The sequence below is a fragment of the Lepidochelys kempii genome, chromosome 23 (genome assembly GCF_965140265.1).
Source record: "Lepidochelys kempii isolate rLepKem1 chromosome 23, rLepKem1.hap2, whole genome shotgun sequence".
NCBI classification, from domain to species: domain Eukaryota; kingdom Metazoa; phylum Chordata; order Testudines; family Cheloniidae; genus Lepidochelys; species Lepidochelys kempii.
Window position 1 is genome coordinate 5,086,306 of NC_133278.1, and position 14,919 is coordinate 5,101,224.

Consider the following 14,919-nt stretch of genomic DNA (forward strand, 5'->3'; position numbering starts at 1 on the left):
CAACGTGCCAGTGCCCTGATTCGCGACTGTGGTCTCTGGCTCTGACGGTGATGGCTGGCCGCCCAGAACCCAGCCTGCCACGTGGAGTCTATGAGTTGACAAATTCTGTTTTGCTGTTGAGCCTCAAATGAATTTTTCCCCTGGATTTTTCAGACTAGCAGCCATTGAACCAATCAGTCCGTCAGTCTCCTGGCTCTAGTTAGAGCGAGGGTGGGAACTCTGCCCTCGGGGGCACAGACAGGACACAGACACAGATGCCTGCTAGCGTGTCTCCCGAAATTAGGTCTTCCTATATACAGATGTGTGTTTAAGCCTCGTGTTCTTTTAAGATCCTTTTCTCTTATGTTCCCCCTAGGTACTAAATTCACTGCTATAGACATAGCTTAAGTTTCATAGTGTATACAGCCAGAAGGCACCCATTAAATCATCTAATCAGACCTCATGTATGGCCCAGGCCGCTACGGCCCGGAAACAGTTTTGCCTGATGAAGGAGGAGCTGTTACGTGACCATGGGGGTGAGTTTTTAGTTTTTGTGTTGCTGGGTGCTTGTTTGCTTGCCAGGTGCCTGCTTGAGATGAAATTCAGTGCAAAATGCAAAGTAATGCACACGGGAAAACATAATCCCAGCTCTACATACAAAATGAAGGGATCTAAATTGGCTGCTACCACCCAAGAAAGAGATCTTGGAGTCATTGTGGATAGTTCTCCAAAAAAGCTAACAAATGGAAAGGAAAGGATAATAAGACAGTAAATATCATATTGCCACTAGATAAATCCATGGCACACCCGCACGTTGAATATTGCATGTAGTTCTGGTCACCTCATCTCGAAAAAGATATATTAGAATTGGAAACGGTGCAGAGATGGGCAACAAAGATGATTAAGGGGCTGGAACAGGTTCCACGAGCAGAGACATTAATAAGACTGGGACTTTTCAGCTCGGAAAAGAGATGACAAAGGGGGGATATGAGAGAGGTCTATAAAATCATGCCTGGGGTGGAGAAAATGAATAAGGACGTGTGATAAGAGAAGAAGCAGGGGTCACCCAATGCAATTACCAGGCAGCTGGTTTAAAACAAACAGAAGGAAATACTTCTTCACCCAACGAATTGTAAACCTGTGGAACTCATTGCCAAGGGAGACTGTGAAGGCCAAAAGTATCACTGGATTCAAAAAAGAACTAGATAAGTTCCTGGAGGACAGGTCCATCCATGTCTATTACCCAAGATGCTCAGAGACGCAACCCCATGCTCTGGGTGTCCCTAAACCTTGAACTTGCTGAATCTGGGACTGGACAACTGGGGATGGATCATGTGATAATCACCCTGTTCTGTTCATTTCCTTTGAAGCATTTGGCATCAACCACTGCCGGAAAACAGGATACTGGGCTAGATGGACCATTATTCTGAGCTAGGATAGTTATGTTCTAAATTACATCACATCCATTAAAGTAACCACTTGTCCAAAGACAGTCAATGAGTAAGTTGCAGAGCTGGGAAATGAATGCTGGCTCCCCAAGTCTGCAGCCAGTGCCTTAACCACAAGCCTTCCCTTCCATCCCTCGGGTCTGGGAAGAGCCTCCCAGGCTCTGCCCCCACTCCGGGAAGAGGTGAGTGGGATTAAATCCAGCTGCACTCGGGACTTTGCCAGAAGAGGGGAGCATGCTCTCAAGGACATCTGGGTCTCCTAGGACCGGTCCGAGCCACACTCAGATCAAAGGAGCTTGCTAGCAGAACGGAGATGAGTCTTGATATTAAGGCCCTGGCCTGGAATGCCGATGACTCATTTTCCCCTTGTGTCTCTGCCATTGGGCATGTCCCTTCAGCCCAGATCCCAGGGTCACCAGCCAGGGACCAGGACCCCAGTGTACCAGGCACTGTACATTTCCATTGCTTTCACAGCTCACGAGGGGATATTGACCCCAGCTCGGGAAATCACAGCCCCTGCAGCTCAGCTCCCCTGCTGTGAAAGGGAGATTTCCACGCGCCCTTTCCCGCACCTGGCCTGGTTAGGCTGGAAGAGCTTGTCTGCAGGTGGAAGGCATGAGGGAGGGAGGGAATTTAAAGTGCTGGAGCTATTCTGAGATAAGTGTGTCCCGGGTGGGGAGGGGTGACTATTTCGGAATAGCTGGTGTAGGCAGGGCCTCAGCGCCCTCCTCTGGGGGTGGCCAAGGGTGCTAAATTGATCAGTATCCTTAAAATGCCTTGTGAGACCATAAGAACGGCTGTACTGGATCAGACCAAAGGTCCATCGAGCCCAGTGTCCTGTCTTCCCACGGTGGCCAGTGCCAGCTGCCCCAGAGGGAGTGAACAGAACAGGTCAACATCAAGTGATCCGTCCCCTGTCACCGGTGGTGTAAGTGGAAATCATTCCTTGCTGGTACTGCACTCGTGGGAGGGACACGGGGAGGGGACGGCACGTGACCTCCCCATGTGACCCTGCCTGTGACTCCTCCCCATCCCCATCCCCCAGCCTGGGGCCCCCACGCTCTCCCCATCCCCTCCAACACCCCCCTTTGTATTTATAGACATCAACATGCTTAACTGCTCACTTTCCCCCCAAGTATGTAGTATTCAATCTGTTTATATGCATTTATGGGAGTTGGGTGAGGAGCCATTTCGGCATATGTCTGACTTATTAAAAGACAAATTTTAAGTAGAACTGTATCCTAAACTGCATTATGGTATTGTACCCAAACACTGCATTTCAATGGGAGATTCAATTTCCTTTATAAGAACCGAACAGACTCCTGAAACTCTTACCAGTCCACAGAAGTGGTCCATACTCATGCAAAGAATCCCATTGTTTTCAGTGGGATTGATCAAATGATTGAGGGTTTACAGGATTAGATTCCAAGTTTGTAAATTGTTCTCAATGCCTGAGCAGTCAGATCAGAAGGAGCGTCATTCGAATAAAGGTGGGCAGATGTGTGATAAGTCTTAGCACTGTTGCTAAGATGAGAAACATATTTTCAGCCAAGTTCTTGGCAGATTCCTGAGGCAGCTGGTTTAAGGCTGTCAGTGTTCAGCATTATAATCTTCACTTATAGTTCTCTCACCCACAAAGCTGGAAAAGGAGGCATCTGCTTTCTTTGTTTTGCTGCTCCAGTTCCAGTTAACAAAATGTAGGTTAGATTAGTGTGGCTGTAAAGAAGAATTCTGTCTACACTGGGGACCACACATGATTGTCGTTAGGTTGCAGAACTGGGCTCACATCAGAAACCAAACATCCCCTGGCCAGTGCAAGCAGAGGCATTCCTCTACTGATTTGCACTTGATGACCAATGGGGAGAAACAGAATCAAAAACACTCCTTAAACACCTTCCACACACACCCCCATCCCTCCCCTCTTGAGGGCTCCTGACCAAACAGCACAATACATGTGCTAACAAACTTAAACAAAGCCTTTGTTTAAGTTTGTTAGCATATGTATTGTGCTGTTAAAGCCATTTAAAGAATGAATGTCCTCCCTAGCCACGTTCTGCTCCTTTAAGGAGCAGAGCGCAGCCCCACCCCCACCCCCTGCAGAGGGCGGGTGGGCTAGCCCCAAGTCTTTCCGGTACTCCATACCTGCTAAAAAATTTCCTGATGGTACTGCACACTTGCACTCCTGCGTGTCACCCATTCCCAGCTTCTGGCAAAGAGAGGATAGGGCAGGGGTGGGCAAACTGTTTGGCCCGAGGGCCACATCTGGGTATGGAAATTGTATGGCGGGCCATGAATGCTCACAAAATTGGGGGCTGGGGTGCGGGAGCGGGTGAGGGCTCTGCTTGGGGGTGTGGGCTCTGGAGTGGGGCCAGATATGTGGAGTTCAGGACGCGGGAAGGGGCTCCGGGCTGGGGCAGGGGATTCAGATGCAGGAGGGGGTGAGGGCTCTGGCTGAGGGTGCGGGCTCTGCAGTGGGGACAGGGATGAGGGGTTCAGAGTATGGGAGGGGGATCAGGGCTGGGGCAGGGGATTGAGGCTTGTGGGGGAGTGAGGGCTCCGACTGGGGGTGCGGGCTCTGGGGTGGGGCTGGGGATGAGGGGTTTGGGTTGCAGGAGTGTGGTCCAGGTTGGCATCGAGGGGTTTGGAGGGCAGGGGGGGAGATCAGGACTGGGACAAGGGGTTGGGGTGCAGGAGGGGGTCAAGGGTGCAGGCTCCGGTGGCGCTTACCTCTAGCAGCTCTCAGAAGCAGCAGCATGTCTCTCCTACGCGGCGGTGTGGCCAGGCAGCTCTGCGCACTGCCCCGTCCACAGGCACCCTCCCTGCAGCTCCCATTGGCCGCGGTTCCTGGCCAATGGGAGCTGCAGAGCCAGTGCTTGGGGCAGGGGCAGCGTGTGGAGCCCCCTTGCTGCCCCTATGTGTATGAGCCACAGAGGTGACATGCCACTGCTTCCGGGAGCTGCACGGAGCCACGGCACACGCAGAGCGGGTCAAGCCCCTGAACCTGCTCCCTGGTGGGAGCTTGAGGGCTGGATTAAAAGGTTTGACGGGCCGGATGCGGTCCACAGGCCATAGTTTTCCCACCCCTGGGACTAGGGACACTTCAGAGCATGGTTTTGCATCCCTGCTCATTTTAGCTAATAGGTACTGATGGACCTATCCTCCATGAACTTATGTAGTTCTTTATGGAACCCTGTTATAGTCTTGGCCTTCACAACATCCTCTGGCAAGGAGTTCCACAGTTGACTGTGTGTTGAGTAAATAAACACATCCTTTTGTTTGATTTAATTAATTTCATCTGGCGATCCCTAGTTCCTGTGTTATGAGAAGGAGTAAACAACATTTCCTTGTTTATGTTCTCCATGCTGGTTATGGTTTTAAAGACCTCAGTCATATCCCCCTTAGTCATCTCTTTTCCAAGCTGAAAGGTCCTAGTCTTATTAATCATTCCTCATATTGAAGCTGTTCCATACCCTTCATCATTTTTGTTGCCCTCTTCTGTAACTTTCCAATTCCAATACAGATGCTCCCTGGGTTATGCAAGACCTGACTTATGCAAATTTGAACTTACAGAAAAAATTCCATAAGCCAGAAATAGGATTTTTGAGTTGCGGAAATTTTTGCATATTGTATGGAAATGTAACCCTTCTGCCCGTCAGAGTTGGCAGCAACAAGGGCCGGGTTCAATATCTAGGGGACCCATTCCAATAACACAATGCAAACCGGCTCGAGCCCCCACCCAGTGACCTGGGACAAATCTATACCACCCTCGCTGGGCGCCTCCAAGAGGCAATACTTCCCCTCTCGCAAGCACCTAGTCTGAGTGTAGCAAAAAGCCTTTTAATAACAGAGAGAAACAATGTGGCATTATGTTGGGGAAACACCACCCACAGGATTCCTAACACAACCCATGAGCAAAACCCCACCCCAAGCAAATTTGGGGCATGCCCTTTCCCTTTGGTTCTTGAGCCCAGCAACCCCAAATCACCCAAAGTCCCAAAAGTCCAATGACCCAAAAGTCTCTGTCCCTGGTCAGGGCAGCCCCAGAGTTCGAAAGTTTATCTGCAGAGCTTTACCTCCCAACCTGGGTGGAGATGGGGGGGCGGGGGGGGAGGGAAGAGCTAAGGGGCACCTTACAGGATCTGAAGCTGACCACCCCACAGCTCCATAGGCCTTCGCTCCGCTCCACTCCGCTCCGCCAGCCGCCCCACGAACTGCTTTGCTCAACTCCGCTCTGCTCCCCACAAGCAGCTCCCGCCATCCTATGAACTGCTCCACCAGCCTGTCCACAAGGCACTCCAGCCGTCCCAGAAACTGCTCCACAATATATCTTCAGGCTCCCCCATTACTTAACATAACGCTCAGTGATTTCAGCTCTTAGGTGAATTCAGCTTGTAATCCCCCTTTTTCACTCAGGGGAGCCTCAGTGCTGGTCCACCATTAGCCCAACGTGAGCTCAGCAGCCTGTAACTAGGCGCCTAATGGAATCAAAATTAGCTCTGATATTCCACAGTGGAGAGAGGAAGAAGTGCAATCAGCATGTAAGGCCCTCACCAAGGGGCCCATGCCACCAAGTATTAATACTTGTCCTCAGCCTCTCTCTATTCACAGTTTTGGAACCATGACCCTTGCCTAGCGAGTGCAACTTAGTTGATGGTGAATCCCTCCATCATAACAAAAGGCCCAGTACAGTTCCAAGCACAGTTCCCATAATCAGGGTAATAACAATTTATTCTTCCTGCCCCAATAACAGAGACACTGGGGATCCCACAGCAGCCAAAGTGACCATTTGGGCAGCTATGGTCTCATTCTAGGCGTGGTGGGTGTGCCTATGCACATGAGATCGGCCCCTGAAGTTCTTTTTCACAACTTGCCACACCTCACCACCAGATGTCAGGGTGGAGCTCATTATGACACTGCTTACAGGTATATGTTTCTGACTTACACAAAATTTGAGTTACACAAGGCTTTACAGAACAGAACAATTGCATAAGTCGGGGGGGCATCTGTATATCTTTTTTAGAGATGGGGCGACCAGAACTGCATGCAGTATTCAAGATGGGGGCATACCATGGATTTATATAGAGGCATTATGATATTTACTGTCTTATTATCTATCCCTTTCCTAATGATTTCCAACATTCTGTTCACTATTTTGACGGCCGCTGCACACTGAGTGGAGGTTTTCAGAGAACTATCCACAATGACTCCAAGATCTGCATAGACACACCCCTAGAACCCCAAGCAGGGATATTCTATCTGCTACCCAAGATCCATAAACCTGGAAATCCTGGGCGCCCCATCATCTCAGGCATTGGAGCCCTGACAGCAGGATTGTCTGGCTATGTGGACTCTCTCCTCAGGCCCTACGCTACCAGCACTCCCAGCTACCTTCGAGACACCACTGGCTTTCTGAGGAAACTACAATCCATCAGTGATCTTCCAGAAAACACCATCCTGGCCACTATGGATGTAGAAGCCCTCTACACCAACATTCCACACAAAGATGGACTACAAGCCGTCAGGAACACTATCCCCGATAATGTCACGGCTAACCTGGTGGCTGAACTTTGTGACTCTATCCTCACCCATAACTATTTCACATTTGGGGACAATGTATACCTTCAAATCAGCGGCACTGCTATGGGTACCCGCATGGGCCCACTGTATGCCAACATTTTTATGGCTGACTTAGAACAACACTTCCTCAGCTCTCGTCCCCTAACACCCCTACTCTACTTGTGCTATATTGATGACATCTTCATCATCAGGACCCATGGGAAGGAGGCCTTTGAGGAATTCCACCAGGATTTCAACAATTTCCACCCCACCGTCAACCTCAGCCTGGACCAGTCCACACAATACACTACAGTGCTAATAAGCAACGGTCACATAAACACCACCCTATACCGGAAACCTACTGACTGCTATACTTACCTACATGCCTCCAGCTTCCATCCTGACCACATCACATGATCCATTGTCTACAGCCAAGCTCTAAGATACAACCACATTTGCTCCAATCCCTCAGACAGAGACAAATGCCTACAAGATCTCTATCAAGCATTCTTAAAACTACAATACCCACCTCCTGAAGTGAAGAAACAGATTGACAGAGCAAGAAGAGTACCCAGAAGTCACCTACTCCAGGACAGGCCCAAGAAAGAAAGTAACAGAACGCCACTAGCCGTCACCTTCAGCCCCTAACTAAAACCTCTCCAGAACATCATCAAGGATCTACAACTTATTCTGAAGGATGATCCCTCACTCTCACAGATCTTGGGAGACAGGCCAGTCCTCGCTTACAGACAGCCCCCTAACCTGAAGCAAATACTCACCAGCAACCACACATCACACAACAGAACCAATAACCCAGGAACCTATCCTTGCAACAAAGCCTATTGCCAACTGTGTCCACATATCTATTCAAGGGACACCATCATAGGACCTAATCACATCAGCCACACCATAAGAGGCTGCACATCTACCAATGTGATATATGCCATCATGTGCCAACAATGCCCCTCTGACATGTAATTGGCCAGACTGGACAATCTCTAGGCAAAAGAATAAATGGACACAAATCAGACCTCAAGAATTATAACATTCAAAAACCAGTCGGAGAACACTTCAGTCTCCCTGGTCACTCAATTTCAGACCTAAAAGTCGCAATTCTCCAACAAAAAAATTCAAAAACGGACTCCAACGAGAAACTGCAGAATTGGAATAAATTTGCAATCTGGACACCATTGAATTAGGCCTGAATAAAGACTTGGAGTGGATGGGTCATGACACAAAATAAAAACTATTTCCCCATGTTATTTTTTCCCCCTACTGTTACTCACCTTCTTGTCAACTGTTTGAAATGGGCCATCCGGATTATCACTACAAAAGTTTTTTTCTCCTACTGATAATAGCTCACCTTAATTGATTGGTTTGGTCTCGTTACAGTTGGTATGGCAACACCCATTTTTTCATGTTCTCTGTGTATATATATCTTCCTACTGTATTTTCCACTGCAGCATCTGATGAAGTGGGTTTTAGCCCACGAAAGCTTATGCTCAGATAAATTTGTTAGTCTCTAAGGTGCCACAAGGACTCCTCGTTGTTAGGGCTAAGACAGACTAACACAGCTACCCCTCTGAAACCTATTACCTCACTGGTTACTCAGAAGTCCAAACAACACAGTTCCCTTAAAGCGATCCAGACTCAGGCCTCCACCCAGACACACATGCCAGATATGATGATGATTGCTGAAAATCTTATCTCATCATATAAAAGAAAAGGTTCTTCCAACCCCAAAGGATCAGCCACACACCCAGGTCCAATTATAACTTAGATCTTACTCAAAATACACGCTTATGGTCAATTCTTGTTAAGTAAACTAAAATTTATTAAAAACAAAAAGAGAGAGATAAACAGATTCGCATTCAATTCTTGAAGTTCAGATACATAGCAGAGATGAGTTGTAGTTGCCAAAAACTCCAGTCAGTGACTGGGGATCTCAATCCTTATGGCTAAAGGAGATCTGAGATGAAGAAGGATCGTGTCCCAGGGTTTTTAATCCATTTCCAGCAGCCTTTTGGCCTGAGAAAACAATCGGCTTAACTTTCCTCCTCCTAAACATCATGGCAATTAGCATAGGGTAATTTATCCATTAACAGTTCAGACACCGGTTACCACAACCTTCAAAGAGACACATAGCCCAGAGGTGGGCAAACTACGGCCTGCGGACCACATCCGGCCTGCGGGACCCTCCTGCCCGGCCCCTGAGCTGCTGGCCGGGCGGCTAGCTCCCGGCCCCTCCCCTGCTGTTCCCCCTTCCCCCGCAGCCTCAGCTCACTGCACTGCTGTTGCAACGCTCTGGGTGGGGAGGCTGCGAGCTCCTGGGGCAGGGCAGCTGCAGTGCCCGGCCTGACCCGGTGCTCTGTGCTGCATGGTGGCGCAGCAGGGAGAGGGGGGGTTGGATAGAGGGCAGGGGAGTTCAGGGGGGTGGTCAGGGGGCGGGGATGTGGATAGGGGTTGGGGCGGTCAGAGGGCGGGGAACAGGGGGGTTGAATGGGGGCAGGGGTCCCGGGGTCCTGGGGAGCCAGTCAGGAAGGGGGAGGGGGTTGGATGGGGCGGCGGGGAACAGTCAGGGGCAGGGGTTCTGGAGGCAGTCAGGGGACAGGGAGAAGGGGTGGTTGGATGGGCAGGGGTCCTGGGGGGGCCAGTCAGGAAGGAGAGGATGGGTTGGATAGGGCAGTCAGGGGCAGGGGTTCTGGGGGGAGTCAGGGGACAGGGAAAAGGGGTTGTTGGATGGGGCAGGGATCCCGGGGGTGGGGGGGCAGTCAGAAATGAGAGGAGGGGTTGGATGGGGCAGCAGGGGGCAGTCAGGGGTGGGGATTCCGGGGGCGGTCAGGGGACAGGGAGTAGGTTGGGTGGATGGGGCAGGGTCCTGGGGGGCCATCTGGGAACAGAGGGGGTTGGATGGGGCAGGAGTCCCGGGGGGGGGTCACGGGGCGAGAAGCAGGGCCGGGGGGTGAATGGGGGGGGGCATGCCTCACTGTTTGGGGAGGCACTGCCTCCCATAACTGGCCCTCCATACGATTTCCTAAACCTGATGCAGACCTCAAGCCAAAAAGTTTGCCCGCCCCTGATATAGTCAATAATACTCTTTCACTCAAGTATCTTCCTATATATTAATACCCCTTTTTTGATCTTTGAATCAAAGCTATAGCCATAGACGAGACTTGTTTGCTGACATCACAAGACCTGAGCAAACATCTCCCCTTCCATCTCTAACAATGCAGGCTGGCATTTCAAAGCTCTATTCATTTACAGATCTTCCTAACAAGTCTTTAAAGTTTGGCCATGGGTCATGCCAGTCTGTGAGTTAATTAACTCTTTCTGGCCCTATGTCACCTTTCAATGAGATATTATATTACACTTGTCAAGGTTCCTTCCCCACTTTGAACTCTAGGGTACAGATGTGGGGACCTGCATGAAAACCTCCTAAGCTTATTTTTACCAGCTTAGGTTAAAACCTCCCCAAGGTACAAACTATTTTCCTTTTTCCCTCGGACTTTATCGCTGCCACCACCAAGTGTCTAACAGATATATAACTGGGAAAGAGCCCACTTGGAAACATCTTTCCCCCAAAAATCCTCCCCAAACCCTACACCCCCTTTCCTGGGGAAGGCTTGATAAAAATCCTCACCAATTCGCATAGGTGAACACAGATCCAAACCCTTGGATCTTAAGAACAATGAAAAAACAATCAGGTTCTTAAAAGGAGAATTTTAATAGAAGAAAAAGTAAAAGAATCACCTCTGTAAAATCAGGATGGTAAATACCTTACAGGGTAATCAGATTCAAAACATAGAGAATCCCTCTAGGCAAAACCTTAAGTTACAAAAAGACACAAAAACAGGAATTTACATTCCATTCAGCACAGCTTATTTTCTCAGCCATTTAAAGAAAACAGAATCTAACACATCTCTAGCTAGATTACTTACTAAGTTCTAAGACTCCATTCCTGTTCTGTCCCCGGCAAAAGCATCACACAGACAAAGAGAGAGTTTGTTTCCCCCCCCTCCAGTTTTGAAAGTATCTTGTCTCCTCATTGGTCATTTTTGGTCAGGTGCCAGCGAGGTTACCTTTAGCTTCTTAACCCTTTACAGGTGAAAGGGTTTTTCCTCTGGCCAGGAGGGATTTTAAAGGTGTTTACCCTTCCCTTTATATTTATGACAACACTATGATAATATCACAGCATACTTTGCTTAACAGCCTTTGGTAAGCAACCTTGTCAATGGCTTTCTGAAAATCTAAGTACACTATATCCACTGGTCCCCCTTGTCCACATGCTTGTTGACTCCCTCAGAGAATTCTAGTAGATTGGTGAGGCATGATTTCCCTTTATAAAAAGCCATGTTGACTCTTCCCTAACAAATTGTGTTCATCTATGTGTCTAATAATTCTTTTCTTTACTATAGTTTCAACCAGTCTGCCCAGGACTGAAGACAGGCTTGCCAGACTGCAATTGCTGGGATCACCTCTGGAGCCCTTTTTAAAAATTGCAGTCACATTAGCTATCTTCCAGTCATCTGGTACAGAAGCTGATTTAAATGATTGGTTACAGACGACAGTTAGTAGTCCTGCAATTTCACATTTGACTTCCTTCAGAACTCTTGGGCGAATCCCACATGGTCCTGGTGACTTATTACTGTTTCATTTACCAATTTGTTCCCAAACCTCCTCAATCTGGGACAGCTCCTCAGATTTGTCACCTGAAAAGAATGGCTCAGGTGTGGGAATCTCCCTCACATCCTCAGCCGTGAAGACCGATGCACAGGATTCTCTGCAATCTTGTCTTCCCTGAGTGCTTCTTTGCCATCTCGATCATCCCACTGGTTGTTTAGCAGCCTTCCTGCTTCTGATGTACTTAAAATTGTTTTGCTGTTACTTTTTGAGTCCTTGGCTAGCTGTTCTTCACATTCTTTTCTGGCCTTCCTAATTATATGTTTACACTTCACTTGCCAGAGTTTATGCTGCTTTGTGTTTTCCTCACTAGGATTTAGCTTCTACTTTTTAAAGGACGCCATTTTGCCTCTCGCTGCTTCTTTTACTTTGTTGTTTAGCCACGGTGGCTCTTTTTTGGTCTTCTTACTATGTTTTTTTTAATTTGGGGTATAAATACATTTGGGGTGTTCGCCTCTATTACGGTGTCTTTAAAAAGTTTCCACGCAGCTTGCAGGGATTTCACTTTTGGCGCTGTACTCTTTCATTTCTGTTTAAGTAATGTCCTCGTTTTTGTGCAGTTTCCCTTTCTGAAATTAAATGCTACTCTGCTGGGCTGCTGTGGTGTTTTCCCCACCACAGGGATGTTAAATTTTATTATGTTATGGTTACTATTACCAACTATATTCACCTCTTGGACAGGATCCTGTGCTCCACTTAGGACTAAATCAAGAATTTCCTCTCCTCTGGTGAGTTCCAGGACTCCAAGAAGCAGTCATTAATGGTGTCTAGAAATTTTATCTCAGCATCCTGTCCTGGGGTGACATGTGCCCGGTCAGTATGGTGATAATTGAAATCCACCATTAATAATGAGTTTTTTATTTTTATAGCCTCTCTAATCTCCCTGAGCATTTCAGTCACTATCACCGTCCCGGTCAGGTGGTCGGTAATATATCCCTACTGCTATTCTTATGATTAGAGCATGGAATTACTATCCATAGAGATTCTTTGGTACAGTTTGGTTCATTTAAGATTTTCACTTCATTTGATTCTCCGCTTTCTTTCACATACAATGCCACTCCCCCACCAGCACGACCTGTTCTGTCCTTCCGGTATATTTTGTACCCTGATATCACTGTGTCCCATTAATTTTCCTCATTCCATCAAGTTTCTGTGATACCTATTATACCAATATCTTCATTTAAGGCGGGGCACTCTAGTTTGCCCATCTTATTATTTAGACGTCTAGCATTTGTATATAAGCACTTGTCACTTTTAAGCAGAGTGGATACAAATCAATGATTTTTTTTTATCGGATTTTTTTTACTTAAATCAGATTTTTTTTATAAAATGTTTTTTGAGGAAAAAAACCCATCTAAAGATAGTTTTAATTTTGATGATGATGGGTGATCACTCATTACTGGGTATGATCAACTTCCATGGGAGTTATGGTTCCTCAGGTGGCTAATAAGGCCAATCCTTGAACCACAAGTTCTATTACAATGAGGGGAGATGTTTTCAGACTCAGCAGGAGGCTGTTGACAATGACTAGAGACCAGTCTCTCCTTCCTGCTGCGCCTCTTGTCCTCTTCGGCTTGTCGGCGAGCAAGTTCAAAATGCAGGGGACCCTCACGTAGGACTTCACTCCATTTTAAGCGATCTTAGGCAAGTGTCTCCCAAGTGTCAATGTTGATATTACATTTTTTTTAGGTTGTCCTTCAGCAAGCCCTTATAAAGCTTCCATTGTCCACCCACGTTACGGTACCCTTCTTTCAGCTGAGAGAACAGGACCAGTTTTGGGAGGTGATGGTCTGGCAGCCGGACAACATGACCAGTCCAGCGGAATTGCAAACGGAGGATCGTTGCCTCGTACTGGTGGTCTTTGCCTTTCCCAGAACACTGATATTGGTGCCCCTTCCTTCCCATTTGATCTTCCGAATCTTAAAAAGGCAGCGTTGATGGTGCCTCCAAGGACTTTCAAGTGGAGTCTACAGATTGTCCAAGTTTTGGACCCATACAGCAGTGTTGGGAGAATGACGGCTTGATAAACAAGAAGCTTGGTGTCTGTTCGAATGGCGTGATCTTCAAAGACACTGTGTCACAAATGGGAAAAAACGACCCTGGCACACCTCCGGCGATGTTGAATTTCTGCATCAACATCTGCCTTGGATGAAAGGTGTCTTCCAAGGTAGAGGAAACGATCGGCATTCTCCAGTGCCACGCCATTGATTCTGATAGATGGGGCATGCAATACCTCCTTTGGAGAGGGCTGATAGAGCACTTTAGTCTTCTTGATATGAAGTGTGAGACCAAGATATGCATAAGCATCGGCAAACACATTCAAGATAGTTTGAAGATCTGTCTCAGAGTGGGCAAAGACTGCGTTGTCATCAGCATACTGGAGTGCCACAAGAGATGGTGTGGAAGTCTTACTCTTGGCTTTCAGCCGGCTAAATCTGAACAGCTTTCCATCCATTCTGCAAGTGATTTCAACGCCAGCTGAAAACTTCCCAGCAATTAGGTGAAGAATGATAGCAATAAAATATGGTTGGAGTGACGATACAGCCCTCTTTGACTCCTGTTTGTACTTTGAAAGGTTCACTCTGGGAGCCAGTGCTGCTCAGAACAGTCGCTTTCATGTTATCATGAAGCAATTTTAGGACATTGACATATTTATCAGGACATCCAATCTTTGAAAGTACAGTCCGGAGGGCACAGTGACTCACTGAGTCAAAGGCTTTAGTTAGATCAATAAAAGCCATGTACCGTGGTTGGTTTTGCTCCCGACACATTTCTTGCAGCTGCCATGCTGTGAAGATCATATCCGCAGTTCCACGACATGGTCAGAAACTACTCTGTGACTCCGGTAAAATTTCTTCTGACAGGGGCAGAAGGCAGGTTGCAAGGATCCGCACCAGAACTTTGCCTGCAGTGGCTAGGAGGGAGATACCATGATAATTTCCACAATCCACTTTATCCCCTTTCTTGAAGAGGGTGACAATCAAGGCATCCTTCGTTTCACTGGGTATCTCCTCCTTTATCCAGATTTTAAGGATAAGCAGGTAAAGCTGCTGAATTAGCTCTGGTTCACCGTTTTTGAAGATTTCAGCAGGGATCCCATCTAGACCTGCTGCCTTGTTGTTCTTCATCTGCATGGTGGCATTGTGTACCTCATACAAATTGGGAGGGTCTCCGAGCTCTTCCCTAAATGGTCGTTGAGGGATTTGCTCAAGAACTTCATCTACAACCACAGAATTATGGTTAAGGAGATCTTCAA